General features: G+C 47.0%; 1 long non-coding RNA gene across 1 annotated transcript in view; it reads right to left on the bottom strand.

Moving 5' to 3' along the window:
* Positions 1–373: 373 nt before the first annotated feature.
* Positions 374–14,233, bottom strand: part of LOC130680378 (uncharacterized) — a 395,610-nt gene continuing 381,750 nt past the window's right edge. The window contains exon 3 of the long non-coding RNA XR_008993365.1: positions 374–427. This is a non-coding gene — a long non-coding RNA (uncharacterized LOC130680378). The remainder of the gene's footprint in view (positions 428–14,233) is intronic.

Genomic DNA, 14,233 nt, shown 5'->3' with positions numbered 1-14,233 from the left:
AGCAATTCTCTCTCACTCTCTCTCACCCGGGAGCGATGCTGAGGCCCTGATACAAGAGAGGTGCTGCGACAGCCCAGCAGGAATGGTACAGCTCTCGGGTCGACCCCTTCCAGTGCCAGAACAATCCCAAACGGTCACTGACTGAACTGCAAACGGGGTGTGCTGCCTGTCTAACTCTGAACGAAAGACAAAAATGCCACATGCTAGCTTTCAAATCAATGGCTAGAGGCTACGTGGCTCCACATGTGATGTCAAAACCCCGGGCTTCATCTCCTTGGCAATCATTTTTCCCTATGACATTTGAAAGCAGCACATGGAAAGATGCAACCTACCATTTTCCACACCACCTCACCTCTCAGTTTTACGCTACATGTTCCTGCATCAGAGCTTCTCCTCTTTGTTCCAGTTTTCTCGGCTGGTTGGTGTTCTGGAAAGAAAATAAAATTAGTCAGAGTTTGGATTAAGTGGTATTGGGTTCAGTAAGATTCTCTTTGACCACCATCAGTAGAATCAAAAGACATCCTTCAGTATAGGAGAAAAAGCTCACTGATGACATATTTGATAAGGCGTTGCCATCCAAAACATGTATCAACAGCTCAAGAACCCCAACACACAAAAAGCAAATGAATCCAATTACAAAATGGGAACAGGATCTGAACAGACACTTCTCCACAGAATCAATTTCAGGTGGCCGACAGGGACATGAAAAGACGCTCCACATCGCTAACCATCAGAGAAATGCACATTAAAACCACAATGGGGTATCACCTCACACCAGTTAGAATGGCTACCACCCAAAAGACAGACAACAACAGATGTCAGTAAGGGTGTGGAGAAAGGGGAACCCTCCTACACTGCTGGTAGGAATGTCAGTCAGCTCAACCATTATGGAAAGCAGTATGGAGGTTCCCCAAAAAAGCAAAAAACAGAAATACCATTTGTCCCAGGAATTCCTCTCCTAGGAATTTACCCTAAGAGTGCAGGAGCCCAGATTTAAAGGGACAGGTGAACCCCTATGTTGATCGCAGCACTATTTACAATACCCAAGAAATGGAAGCAACCTAAGTGTCCATCAGGAGATGAATGGATAAAGAAGAGGTGGTACATACACGCTATCGAATATCAGTAAGCCATAAGAAGAAAGCAAACCCTACCACCATTTGCAACAACAAGGAAGGAGCTAGAGAGTGTTATGCTCAGTGAAATAAGGCAAGTGGGGAAAGACAAGTATCCAAGGATTTCACTCCTCTGTGAGGTATGAGAACAAAGCAAAAACGGGAAGGAACAAAACAGGAGCAGACTCACAAAACCCAAGAATAGACTAGCAGTTTCCAAAGGGAAAGGTACCTGGGAGGATGGGTGGTAAGATAGGGATATGGGGTTAAAGGGGCATTACGATCTGCACATATAATGTAGGGGGTGGGTGCCCACGGGAATTGCAGTAAAACACACACAAGACACATAGTGATTCTATAGCATCTTACTACATTGATGGACAGCTACTATAATGGTTTGTGGACTTGATAATGGAGGGGAGGGGGGCAGATGATGAGTCTAGTAACTATAATGTTGCACATGTAATTGTTCATTACTGACACCAAAAAAAAAAAAGAGATTCTGTTTGAGTGCGCAGATAGACAGTAGGAAATAGCCCTTCCCGCCACAATGGATGCTTTTTCTTAGGTATTGACAGTGCCCAGTCATAGATTCAGTGGTATAGCAAGTTCCTTCTCATTTTTTCTCAACAACTGACTTGCTGCAATAATATGCATCTAGGCTTTTGACATCAGTGGATTTTATGATGTTTACGAATGTATAGTAGCAATAACCAGATACCGAGGTAAGTTTGGATGCTCAAACGAAAACGTAACTCCACAACACACTCTTTGCTCCCAACTGCTCCCGTCTAGAACTCGGTGTTCCTTTTTACCTGTCCCTCCTCCTATCAGCGGTGATGCCAATGTCCCTCAAACATGGTGGTGAACAAAGCACCATGTTTACTCTTCTGTCTACTACAGTCCTGTGGTACAGGTCCTCCCAGAGGAAAAGCCGTAGCAGCGGGAGAAAACCCAAATACGTAGAAATAGAAGATGGTATTGTACAATAAAAACTGACACAAGGGACTTCCGAGACCCATACTTAATTCCATCAGAGACGTGAAAGGAGCCGCCCCCATACAACAAAACTACACCACTACAGAGGAAGCACAGGCAGAGAACAAAAAGAGATCTGGAATCTTACCCCACTGGGCCAGAGAGAGTAGTCATCACAGCAGCAGCAGCAGTAACAGTAGCTGGGGCCTGCTCCACATGCTCTGCGCTCATCACCGTTAAAGATAAGTTCTTGGGCTCGGCTCGCCGGGCCTCTCCCTAAGCACCCGGAGGCATACACAGCGGGGACTGAGGGGCAGTCGGTGGCTTCTCGCCCACATTTATGTTCCACGCGGTTTGGAACATAACATACGGTTGGAGGAGGAGCGATCGGCACCAGGTACCACTGAAGAGGCAGCTGAGCTTTGAAGCCGAGATCAGTCATTCACTGTCACCAGTGTTCAACAGATCCCGTGACCCGAGATGTGATGTGAACGAGCTGGCACACTCACATTTGATAAGGGAGGTTCTCACCAAGGACGGAGAATGGAGAGGAGGGCACACATGTGAGAGTGCACGGGAAGCCTCCAAGAGGAGGTGACTAGAGAGGTGTGTCTTCAATGATCCATGTTCTTCTGCTGGGGTGAAATGTCTTAAAAACCAGAGGCAAGAGGTGGAAACCCCCAGAGGAAATAATTCAGAGACAAAAAGACATGAGACAGGATCTTTTCAAGGAGCAGGGAGCTTGGCTCATAGGGATGGAAATGTAGACAATGGGAAAGCCAGACCATGAGTTGGGGCTGGAGAATTTCACATTTTATTCTGTAACAATGTCAGTGCTTCCACAGTGAAGCAGTGAGCAAGCAGGGCCTAGGTCCAAAAGGTAAGACCTGAGAACTAGAAGCAGGGTTACTGACACGGGACACGAGCTTAATAGGTTATAATATAAAGGATGAACCGTCAGGATCGGGAATGGACAGACTGACTACTGAGAGGAGGCGAGGTTGCCCCACAACCATCCAGCTTGGCTGACGGGCAACAACAACGACACCATCGAGACCAAGAGTCTAAAGGAGAAGCATTTTAAAAATAAAATGTTTCCCAGTTTACTGTGTTGTGTTATTCACGTACGAGACACAGGCCCCCAAAACTAGATCAGAGAGAAATCTGGGCATCCGGGCTCAGTCAGAATGCGGGATGTGTCTATGCTGAGACCCGGTGGTCCCTGACCTACGCTTTCTGTGAGAAGCAAAGAAAGAACTTGCCCGTTAGCTAGAAAGGCAAGTCATGGGGTCTGCGCCTTCCTCAGAAGTCAGCCGCCCGGCTGGCCATGGCCGAGAAGGCTTGCCTGGCTCCAGGTGTCCCAGAGAAGCTGGGAAGGCCTGGGAAATGGCGGGCCTTACCCCGGGCAGTCTCTCGGTGGCTCCGTGCTGGGCTGCGATCAGGAACTGGCCACTGCGAGTGTGGGGGAGCGGTGGGGGCAAGGCACTTGCCACCCACCACACCCCAGGTGCCGAGCCCATGCAGAGCTGACACCTAGACGGGCTGAGCTCTGTCAGACAGGGGGACTGCAGCCCTCAACTGTCCACATGGTGGCCTCGTTGGTCTGAACACCTGCACTTCCCTCAGCAGGCAATTCCGGGGGCTAGGGATTCTACTGGGGTTCGCCTTGGGGCCGCACCATGGCTTCGGCCCAGGGTCTCCTTGGGTGTGGCCAGTGTGCTTAATTCAATGGGGGCATGGTTATGCAGCCCCTGGGTGACGTTACAGCGGCCCAGGCCTCTTTGCGATGCATCCCCTGGCTGACATACATACCAGGCTCGCCCTAGCTGGGCAGCTCAGTGCGTGCTTGGCCTGAGAAAGAGTTCGTTGCAATGGAGACCCTCTCCCTAGATTCATACCCTTTCCTCAGATCGTTTGGCGCACACCACAAACCGTTTTTCCGTGTGGACAGTTTCCTCCTTCCTAAGGATCATGCCCCACCACACCGGCCGCCACCCCAGCCCCAACTTCTTCACCCGCCGGTCCTTCCGGTCCTCGGGGTGCTGCTCCCTATCCCTCCTGCCAGGGAGCACCCTGCAGATGCCCGCTGCCCTGGTCACAGGCTGTTCCATCGGGATCCTGTGCCTTTAGCTACTGGCTTTTCCCACTTTACCCAGCAGAGATCCCACTACCACTTGGAGCATCCTGAGCCTCTTGACCATCCTAGGCTCCCAGCAGACGGCTTGAGAGAGACCACCCAGATGAGCTCCTACTCTGTAGGGCACACAGGAACCACTACCAGCCCACCTCGAGGTGTCCTGTCTCTGCAAAACCGCCATATAGAGTCAGCCAGAAGACCAGGCCTTGGGCAGCACAAGCACCGGCCCGATGGCTGGCTCTGATGCTCTGGACAAGCCGATAGACACGAATGCACAACCGCTAGCCATCGTCTTCCAGACCCCCCAGACACCGCACGAGGCCATGGGCAGCACCACCACAGGCTTCCTTTGTGCCTCAGATGACCACCACTCGGGCGGTCTTCGTCTGGTCTCCCCTGGCCCCATACGATGCCATGGGAGGCACAGATGATGGTCTCGGCCCTACACGCAAGGCGGACGACGACCCGATCTGCATGCCACCGCCTTCGGGAGAGGCACCTACAACTTCCACCTGGCCCCGGACAAGTCCGTGGGCTGCACAGGCGCCATTCTGAAGGCTGATGCACAAGACGAGCTGATGGACATGACACCACCCTCGATGGCCGTCATCTTCCGTTCGCCCCCGAAAGCACATGAGGCCATGGGCAGCTCCACCTTCAGCCCAAGGGCCGGCAATGACGCTCAAGGCAAGCCCATTGACACGGCACCACCCTCGATGGCCGTCATCCTCCAATGGCAACGGCTCTGCAAGGGAACATAGGCAGAAAAACCTCCGGCCACCTGTGCACTTTAGACAACCACCGCATGGGCAGTCGTCGTCTGGTCTCACCTGGTCCCATACGATGCCATGGGAAGCACAGAGTACTACCTCGGTCCTACATGTAAGTCAGCCTCGGACTCTATGGGTACACCACTGCCCTCAGGAAAGGCACATACAACTGCCCCCCATCCCCAGACAAAGCACAGGGCAGCACAAGCGGTGGCCCGAAGGCTGATGCTGACGCTCAAGATGAGCCGATGCGACACAACACCTCCCTCGATGGCTGTCATTTTCCGGTCACCCGCCGGCCCCACACGATGCAATGGGCAGCAGCACCGCCGTCCTCCAGCGCACCTCAGACACCCACCGCATGGGAAGTCATCCTCCGGACTCCCCTGGACCCACACGGTGCTGTGGGAGGCACAGACGACGGCCTCGGACCTACCCACAAGTTGGACTAGGAACCGATGGCATTCCACCACCGTGGGGAAAGGCACTACTCTACCCCCCGGGCGCCAGATGACGCAGTGGGCAGCACAAGTGCCTGCACAAAAGCTCACTCTTACTCTCTATACAAGCCAATGGACACGATGCCGTAGTCACTAGCTGTCATCTTCTGGTCCCAACCGGGCCCCACACCAGGCTGTGGGCATCACCAGCACCAGCCTCCTGTGCACCCCAGAAAAACACCACGAGGGCGGTCATCGTACGGTCAGACATGGACCCATACGATGCCATGGGAGGCACAGCCGAATACCTCGGCCCTACACCTAAATCGGCCTCCGACCTGGTGGACACGCCACAGACCTTGCCAACGGCACCTACAAGTCTCCCCTGGCTCCAGACATGGCCTATGTCCTCCTATCCATTTAACAAAATCTTTCCCACGATATGTGTGTATATTATATATTCACAGTAAACCCTGCTCTTGCTAGTATGCCTCTGCTCTGTTTACACTTTGACCCGGCGACAGAGGAAGAACATACATACATGAGTGATAATGTTCTGAGCCACACTTAACTATGCAACGTGTTCCATGCCCCAGTGACTGGGATGTGGAAGTAGCCGCGTTTTATGACTGTGTGTGCTCACCGTGAGGTCTGCGTGCTGAGCGTTTAATGGATGACAACCCAGGGTGAGGCAAGTACAGAGAAAGGAGATTGGGTTAGCTTATGCGGCCACTTCCCTCTCCTCCCCAACTGCTCTGAGCTCACTGGAGGCTAGGGAATGCCGGCTGTGACACAGGAAAACACTCTTATCATTTTGGTTTTTAAACATGCTTAATTCTGTATGTGTGTGCTTGTGTAACTTAAGACTTTGGCCGATCATCCTCACACATTCCCACTTCACCACGAGAGAACGGATTTGGCATCCAGGTCCTCAAGGCTGGAGGAATGACAGAAGAAAGGGTTTCTCCCTGCTGTGTGATAATTGAAAACTTAAGCTTACTTAGAATATATCAAGTAGCTTAGTAATATCAGGAAAGGCCCTCCTTAATAACTGCCTCGCCTGACACTAACCTATACTGCTAAAATGTCAAACCACTTTGAGTTACAACTGTGCCCACTTCTCGCTGACCCTAGAGTCTGCAGGGTCTCCACCAGACTTAATACACGCAGAATTCCTAACCTGTGAAGACCACGTTCTAGTTGGAGGGGAGGAAAGAGACAATAAACATCTGTAAGTTCTCTGGTAGCTAAGCCAGTAACAAACACTATGAAGAATAAAAAGCAGGATATGGAGGACTGAGATTATAAGCAGAGAGAAGCAGGGCTTTCAAAATAAACAGTGGACAGGGTAAGCCTCACCAGGGAGGTGGGACTTGAACAATCTAGATGGAGGTGACAGAACCAGGTATCTGTGGGTAAAGCATTCCATACAATGGGATAAATTACTGAAAAAGTCAAGTGGAAGGATGCTTCTGGTCTTCAGGGAGCAGTCAGTCAACAAATGCAGCTAGAATACTGTCAGAAAGGTGGGAAAAGAAGACCGGGGACAGAGATATGGGTTCAAGTCCCTGCACCACCATTTACTAGTTTTGTAGTCACATGCTGTTGACTCGATGTGCAAATGTCTCAGTGAACCCAGTGCTGTCTGTCTCTAGGGCTTAGTTACCTTGCAGGCTTTTGGAAACATAAGTAGGGAAATGACATATAAACCATCTTGTGAACTTTTCTGTGCATATGGATAGATGGGTAGACAAAAAGATGATGATAGATAGGACAGATAGACAGATAGATGACAGATTAGATAAGATAGATGATAGGAATAGATAGATCGAAAAAATAGATAATAGATGATAGATAGATAGATAGATAGATAGATAGATAGATAGATAGATATCCATGTTAGACAGCCGTGTTGTTAACTGTGTTTAAGGCTGGGGGTACTGATGGGAGGAGCGAGCACATCGGACACTGATTATGTGCCAATATCTCCAGCTGCTGCCCCCTCCCACATGGGACACTGATGTTGTGCCGAAGTTCTTGGCAGTTGCCCACTCCCAACCTGAAAAATATGCTTTGGGCTAGCCAATCCTCACGGTGTTGTAAATCTTAATCTCTGCCTCCCCCTACCTTCTTTAAAATCTTGCTACCTGTCTACTTATGTGTGAACTCCCCAGCCTTCATTTCTATAGACTGGGGAAATCTTGCCCAGGAATTTGCGTTCAAATAAATGACCGGGCCCTTTGCTGCCTCTCTTCACCTTCTTATTTCAGCTAGAATTTATCTTACACTGTTCTGTACATAAGGATAGATGGGTAGACAAAAATATGACAACAGGTAGATGACAGACAGATGACAGGTGATAGATTGATTAGAATTATATATATTAGATAGATGATAGATATTCATAGATTAGATGAATAGATTGACAGAGATGACAGAGATAAGATATATAAAGATGACAGATGATAGACTAGATAGGATAGATGATATAGGTAGGTTAGATTAGACAAAAGATGATAGATAGATACAGAGTTATGAACAGAATTTATGGGCCCTCACCTCACCATCTTTCGCTCCTCCTAACACCCCTCCGCCACCACACACACACACACACACACACTCAAGTTCATATTTGAACTGAGTCAGGGTTGAAGCCCTAAACCTCACTGTCATCGTATTGGGAGGTGAGGCCTTTGGAGGTAATTAGGTTTGGAAGATATCATGAGGGAGTGGGTGGAGCTGCCATTATGCAATCAGTGTCATTAAGAGGAACAGAAGACAGAGCTTTCTCCCTCGACCCTGTGAGGACACAGCAGGGATGCAGCCATATGCAAGCCAGAAGAAGGGACCTCACCAGGAACTGAACCTGACTTGATCTTGGACTTCTGCTTCCAGAATTGCAAGAAATCAGTGTCTATGGATTAAGCCCCCACTCAAAGACACTCTGGTTATCAGCTTGAGTAGACTAACATAGATATGTAGGTAAACAGAGATGCACTGAGATGATGGATGGAGAGGGCCTATGTATAGATATCTGTGCTTAGGTGTCTGCATACGTATCTGTGTTCAACCACGTCAGCACATTGAAGTCTGCTACCTTTGGGGGGAACACCAGGTTCACAACTTATGCACGTTTCTTTTTTAAAGTGTGGGGTGCAGTTTCCGATAACAGGGGTCTCCGTTAACTCTCAGCCGTGTATGTGTGTCTGTGCGTGTGCGTGTGTGTGTGTACACTACTGCCCCTATCGGTCTACAATCACAGGAGATTCAAAAGTAACAAAAGAACGCAGAATAGGGCAAATATCTTGCAAACTATGACCAGAAACAGTAAAATTTTCCAGTAGACCCTGGGGATATCTTTGCCAAGTGTTTCTATGCGATTTTAGAAAGATCTTGCTGGAAATGTTGCTGGGACCACTCTGAACCATCAAGTTAGTTAGGGTAAATAGCCAGGAGAGGAGAGCAGCAAAGAGCACTCTCGGTGTGTCTCCTATATATCAGGCCAAGGTGTACAGACTTTAATTCTACTACACCACTTCATCTCACCATGGCTGACATGGGATGACCTTATACATCACCTTCATCCGTTAGTAAAAAGTTACTTCAGAATCACCTCCCTTAAGAGAAAATAAATAAGTGCGGGGATATAAACATTCCTAGAATTCCTGCCACCATCACCCAACACTTTATGCTCAGCGCCCTTTTCATACGAATGGAAACATAGCTCTCAACGCTACTATTTCATTTCAGATAGACCTCACTCACATCTAAATGCCTAAACGCACTGAAACTCCACCTCCACCTTGGCAGCAGAGTGGAGAAGTTTCCCCACAATCTAGCTGGCCTGCCACCTCAGCAAGCTAATGGAAGACAAGCCCACAGGAGCCCTGCATGTCACCAATAGGCAGTTCACTTAACCGGTGACAACACGTATGCTCTCTGGAGATGGGCCACCAAGCAGGGCCTCCGAGGTGACATCGGTGCACAGGCAAAAAGACTTACTACTGGGCATGCACCTGCCTCGGAACCCGCAGGCCAGCCATTGTGCTCCCTGCGTGGGGCCTCGGATATGCTCCGCATCTCACGCAGCTGCCACAGCAGGAATGGCCCAGGGGCAGAGCAGCTGGAGGGCCCTGTACTGCACAGGTTGAAGAGGGCAGCCTGCCAACCACACCATCCACACCCAGGAGTCTTGTGCCACCTATGCAGGAGAAGTTCCCAAACAAAGGCCACTCCTCTCAAGACCCAAACACACAGCTAACTCACATAAACAAGCACAAAGAATTGAGACTGAGAACGACACAGAGGAATCAAAGTGCACCTAGTGACAGAAGGTTGACAAAAGTGAGAAAACAGATACATAGACAGACAGATGATTGATATATGGATTGGACTGATATACATACATATAGATCATAGATTAATTAGATAGATACTCAGACGGTAGTAGGTAGATGATAGATTATAGATAGATAGATGACAGATAGATAGATAGGTAGATAGATTACATAGATAATTAAAGAGATAGGTAGGAAGATAGATAGGAAAGCATCATACTAAACAAAGCTATCTTTCACTCAAGACCATCTATGTGCTACCTTACAGGAGACTCACTTGAGATCCAAGGACACAGACAAACTGCAAGCCGAAGGGGCGGGGTCAGGTACCCTTCACAAGTGAAACTGAGAAACAAACAAACAAACCAATGGATTCTGTTTGAGTCCCCAGAGACAGTCAGAAGAAAATAGCCCTATCTGGCCACCGTGAATTCTTTTTTTTTGGTTTCAGCAGTGCCCAGCTATAGATTTAGTGGTGAAGCAACATCCTTCTCACTTTCTCTCACCTCAAAAACTGAATTGCTGTAATAATTTGCATCAGGGCCTTTGAAATCAGTGGATTTTATGATGTTCACGAATATAAAGAAATAAAAAAAAGATAAAGAGGGAAGTTTGGACAATCAAATAAACACGTCACACTAAACACACTCTTTGCTCCCAAATACTCCTGTCTAGAAGTTTGTGTTCCTTTTTATTTGTCCCTCTGTCCTATCAGCAGTGATCATGCCGAAGACCCTCAAACATGGTGGTGAGCAAAGAAACAAGTTAACTTTTCTGTCGACAGCACGCCCAGAGGAAGAATACTTGTGGTCTTCAGGGAGCACTTGGTGAATGAATGTGGCTAAATGCAGTCAGCAAGTGAGAAGGAGATAAAAGAGGACAGAGGACAGAGACATGGGTTCAAGTCCCTGCACCACCATTTCCTGGTTTTGTATGTACACACGGCTGACTGGACCTGCAAGTGTCTCAGTGAACCCAGTGCTCTCCCTACGGCTTAGTTATTTTGCAAGATTTTTAGAAGCATAATGTAGGGAAGTGACATATGCAATGTTGTTAACTGTTCTGTACATAATGACAGAAGGGCAGACAAAAAGATGATTGATTGATACATAGATAGATAATAGTAGATAGATAGATAGATAGAGAGATAGATGTAGTTACATATCAATTAATAAAAGCTATTGCTCATAAACCAGGAAAGTAATGGTGAAAGCACACAGCGAAACTACGAACAAAAAAGAATGAAATACAGTTTAAAAAGTGCAGTAAGCAGCCATAAGAAGAAATCAAATCCTATCATTTGCAATGACGTGGATAGAGCTAGATGGTATTATGCTCAGTGGAATAAGCCAGGGGGAGAAAGACAAGTACCAAATTATTTCACTCATTTGTGGAATATAATGACAAAGAAAAACTGAAGGACAAAAACAGCAGCAGACTCACAGAACCCGAGAGTGGACTAACAGTTACCAAAGGGAAAGGCACTGGGCAGGGTGGGTGGGAAGGGAGCGATAACGGCAGGGAAAAAGAAACGGGGCTTTAGGATTAGCATGTATAATGTGTGGTGTAGGGGGAGCATAGGGAGGGCTGTACAACACAGAGAAGAGAAGTAGTGATTCCACAGAATCTTACTACACGCTGATGGACAGCGACTGTAACAGGGTGTGAGAGGGGGACATGGTGAAGGGGTCCTCAGCATCCAACCATGCTGATGGAACGGGACTGTAACGGGGTTCAGGGGGTAATTTGGTGAAAGGGGTCGCCTAGAAAGCATAGCGTTCTTCATGTGACTGTATATTAATGATAACAAAAAAAAATTTCAAAGTGCAGTAAAAGCACAGCTCCCAATTCCCACAATAAAAGGACAGGCTTTGAATGCTCCAATCAAAAGACACCGGTTTAGAAGAAGGGATGAACTCTAGACCACCTACATGCTCCCTTACAGGAGACTCACTTGAGATCCAAGGACACAGAAAAACAACAAGCCATAGGGGCGGGGACAGCTACCCTACACAAGTGAAACTGATAAACAAACATACAAACAAAAGGATTCTGTCTGAGTCCCCAGAGACAGGCATTAGAAAATAGACCTATCTAGACACCGTTAACTCTTTTTGTTTGGTTTCAGCAGTGCCCAGCCATAGATTTAGTGGTACAGCAACGTCCTTCTCATTTTTGCTCACATCTAAACTGAATTGCTGTAATAATATGCATCTGCGCTTTTTAAATCAGTGCGTTTTATGATGTTCATGAATGTAAAGAAGTAATAACTGCCTAAAGAGAGAAGTTTGGAACATCAAATAAACACGTCACTCCACAGCACAGTCTTTGCTCCCAACTGCTCCTGTCTAGAAGATGGTGTTCATTTTTATTTGTCCCTCCTCCTATTAGCAGTGATCACACCGATGTCCCTCAAACACGTTGGTAAGCAAAGTACCACGTTTACTTTTCTGTCTACAACAGGCACAGAGGAAGGATACTTGTGGTCTTCAGGGAGCACTTAGTCAATGAATGTGGCTAAATACAGTCAGCAAGCGAGAAGGAGGTAAAAGAGGACAGAGGACAGAGATACAGGTTCAAGTGCCTGCACCACAATTTACAGGTTTTGTAAGCACACTCGGCTGACTCGACCTGCAAGTGTCTCAGTGAACCTTGTGCTCTCCTTACAGCATAGTTACTTTGGAAGATTTTTGGAAACATAATGTAGGGAAGTGACATAGGCGATGTTGTTAACTGTTCTGTACATAAGTATAAATGGGAGGACAAAAAGATGGGTGATTCATAGATAGATAGATAGATGACAAATGATAGACGTGATAGATAGATGAAAGGAAGATAGACAGATAGATAGATAGATAGATGGGAAGATAGGATAGATAGATAGATTGATAGAGAGACACAGAGACAGATAGATACATAGATTCAGATACATATCGATTAAGACAAAGGTATTGCTCATAACCTGGATATCAATTTTGAAAGCACAAGGCGAAACTACAGACAAAAACGAAAATGAAATCCAGTTTAAAAAGACAGTAAGCAGCCATAAGTAGAAAATAAATCCTACCATTTGTAATGATGCGGATGGAGCAAGACGGTAGTATGCTCAGTGATATAGGCCAGGTGGAGTAAGACAAGTACCAAATGATTTCACTCATGTGTGGAGTATAACAACAAAGAAAAACTGAAGGAAAAAAACAGCAGCAGACTCACAGAACCCGAGAGTGGACTAACAGTTACCAAACAGAAAGGGACTGGACAGGGTGGATGGAAAGGGAGGGATAAGGGTTGGGAGAAAGAAAGGGGAAATTAGGTATAGCATGTATAATGCGTGTGGTCAGGGGGTATGGGGAGGGCTATACAATACAGAGAAGACAAGTAGAGATTCTACAGCATCGTACTAGACTCTGATTGAAAGCGACAGTAACAGGGTGTGTGTGGGGGGACATGTTGAAAGGGTCTACAGCATACAAATATGCTGAAGGAGAGCATCTGTAAGAGGTTTTTGGTGGGGAATTGGTGTAGGTGGGAGGAGCGTAAACATGATGTTCTTCACGTGATTATACATTAATGATAACAAAAAAACTTTTTTTAATTGCAATAAGGGCAATGCTCTGACTCATCAGTATAAAAGGACAGGCTGTGAGTGCTCCAAAGAAAAGACCCAGGGTTAAAAGAAGGAATGAAAACTCAAGACCAGCTATGTGCTCCCTTACAGTAGACTCACTTGAGATCCAAAGACACAAACAAACGACAAGCAAAAGGGGTGGGGACAGGCACCCTACACAGTGAAACTGAAACACAAACAGTCAATCAAATGGTTTCTGTTTAAGTCCCCAGAGACAGTCAATAGGAAATAGCCCTATCTGGCCACTGTGAATTCTTTTTGTTTGGTTACAGCAGTGCCTACCCATAGATTTTGTGGTGCAGCAACATCCTTCTCATTTTCTCTCACCTCAACAACTGAATTGCTGTAATAATATGCGTCTGGGCCTTTGAAATTAGAGGGTTTTATAATGCTCACGAATTGAAAGAAGTAATAATCACATAAAGAAGGAAGTTTGGACACTGAAATAAACACGTCACTAAACAACACACTCTTTGCTCCCAACTACTCCTGTCTAGAAATTGGTGTTCCTTTTAATTTGTCCCTCCAGCCTATCAGCGGTAATCACGCTGATGTCCCTCAAACATGGTGGTGAGCAAAGTACCAAGTTTACTTTCTGTGGACAAGAGGCCCAGAGGAACAATACTTGTGGTCTTCATGGAGTACTTAGTCAATGAATGTGGGTAAATACAGTCAGCATGTGAGAAGAAGATAAAAGAGTACAGAGACACAGGCTCAAGTCCCTACACCTCCATTTCCTGGTTTTGTATCTACATGCGGCAGACTTGACCTGCAAGTGTCTCGGTGAACCCAGTGCTCTCCCTACGGCTTAGTTACCTTGCAAGATTT

Source organism: Manis pentadactyla, chromosome 13 (genome assembly GCF_030020395.1).
Source record: "Manis pentadactyla isolate mManPen7 chromosome 13, mManPen7.hap1, whole genome shotgun sequence".
Taxonomy (NCBI): Eukaryota; Metazoa; Chordata; class Mammalia; order Pholidota; family Manidae; genus Manis; species Manis pentadactyla.
This window is presented reverse-complemented; position numbering and strand designations above follow the sequence as displayed.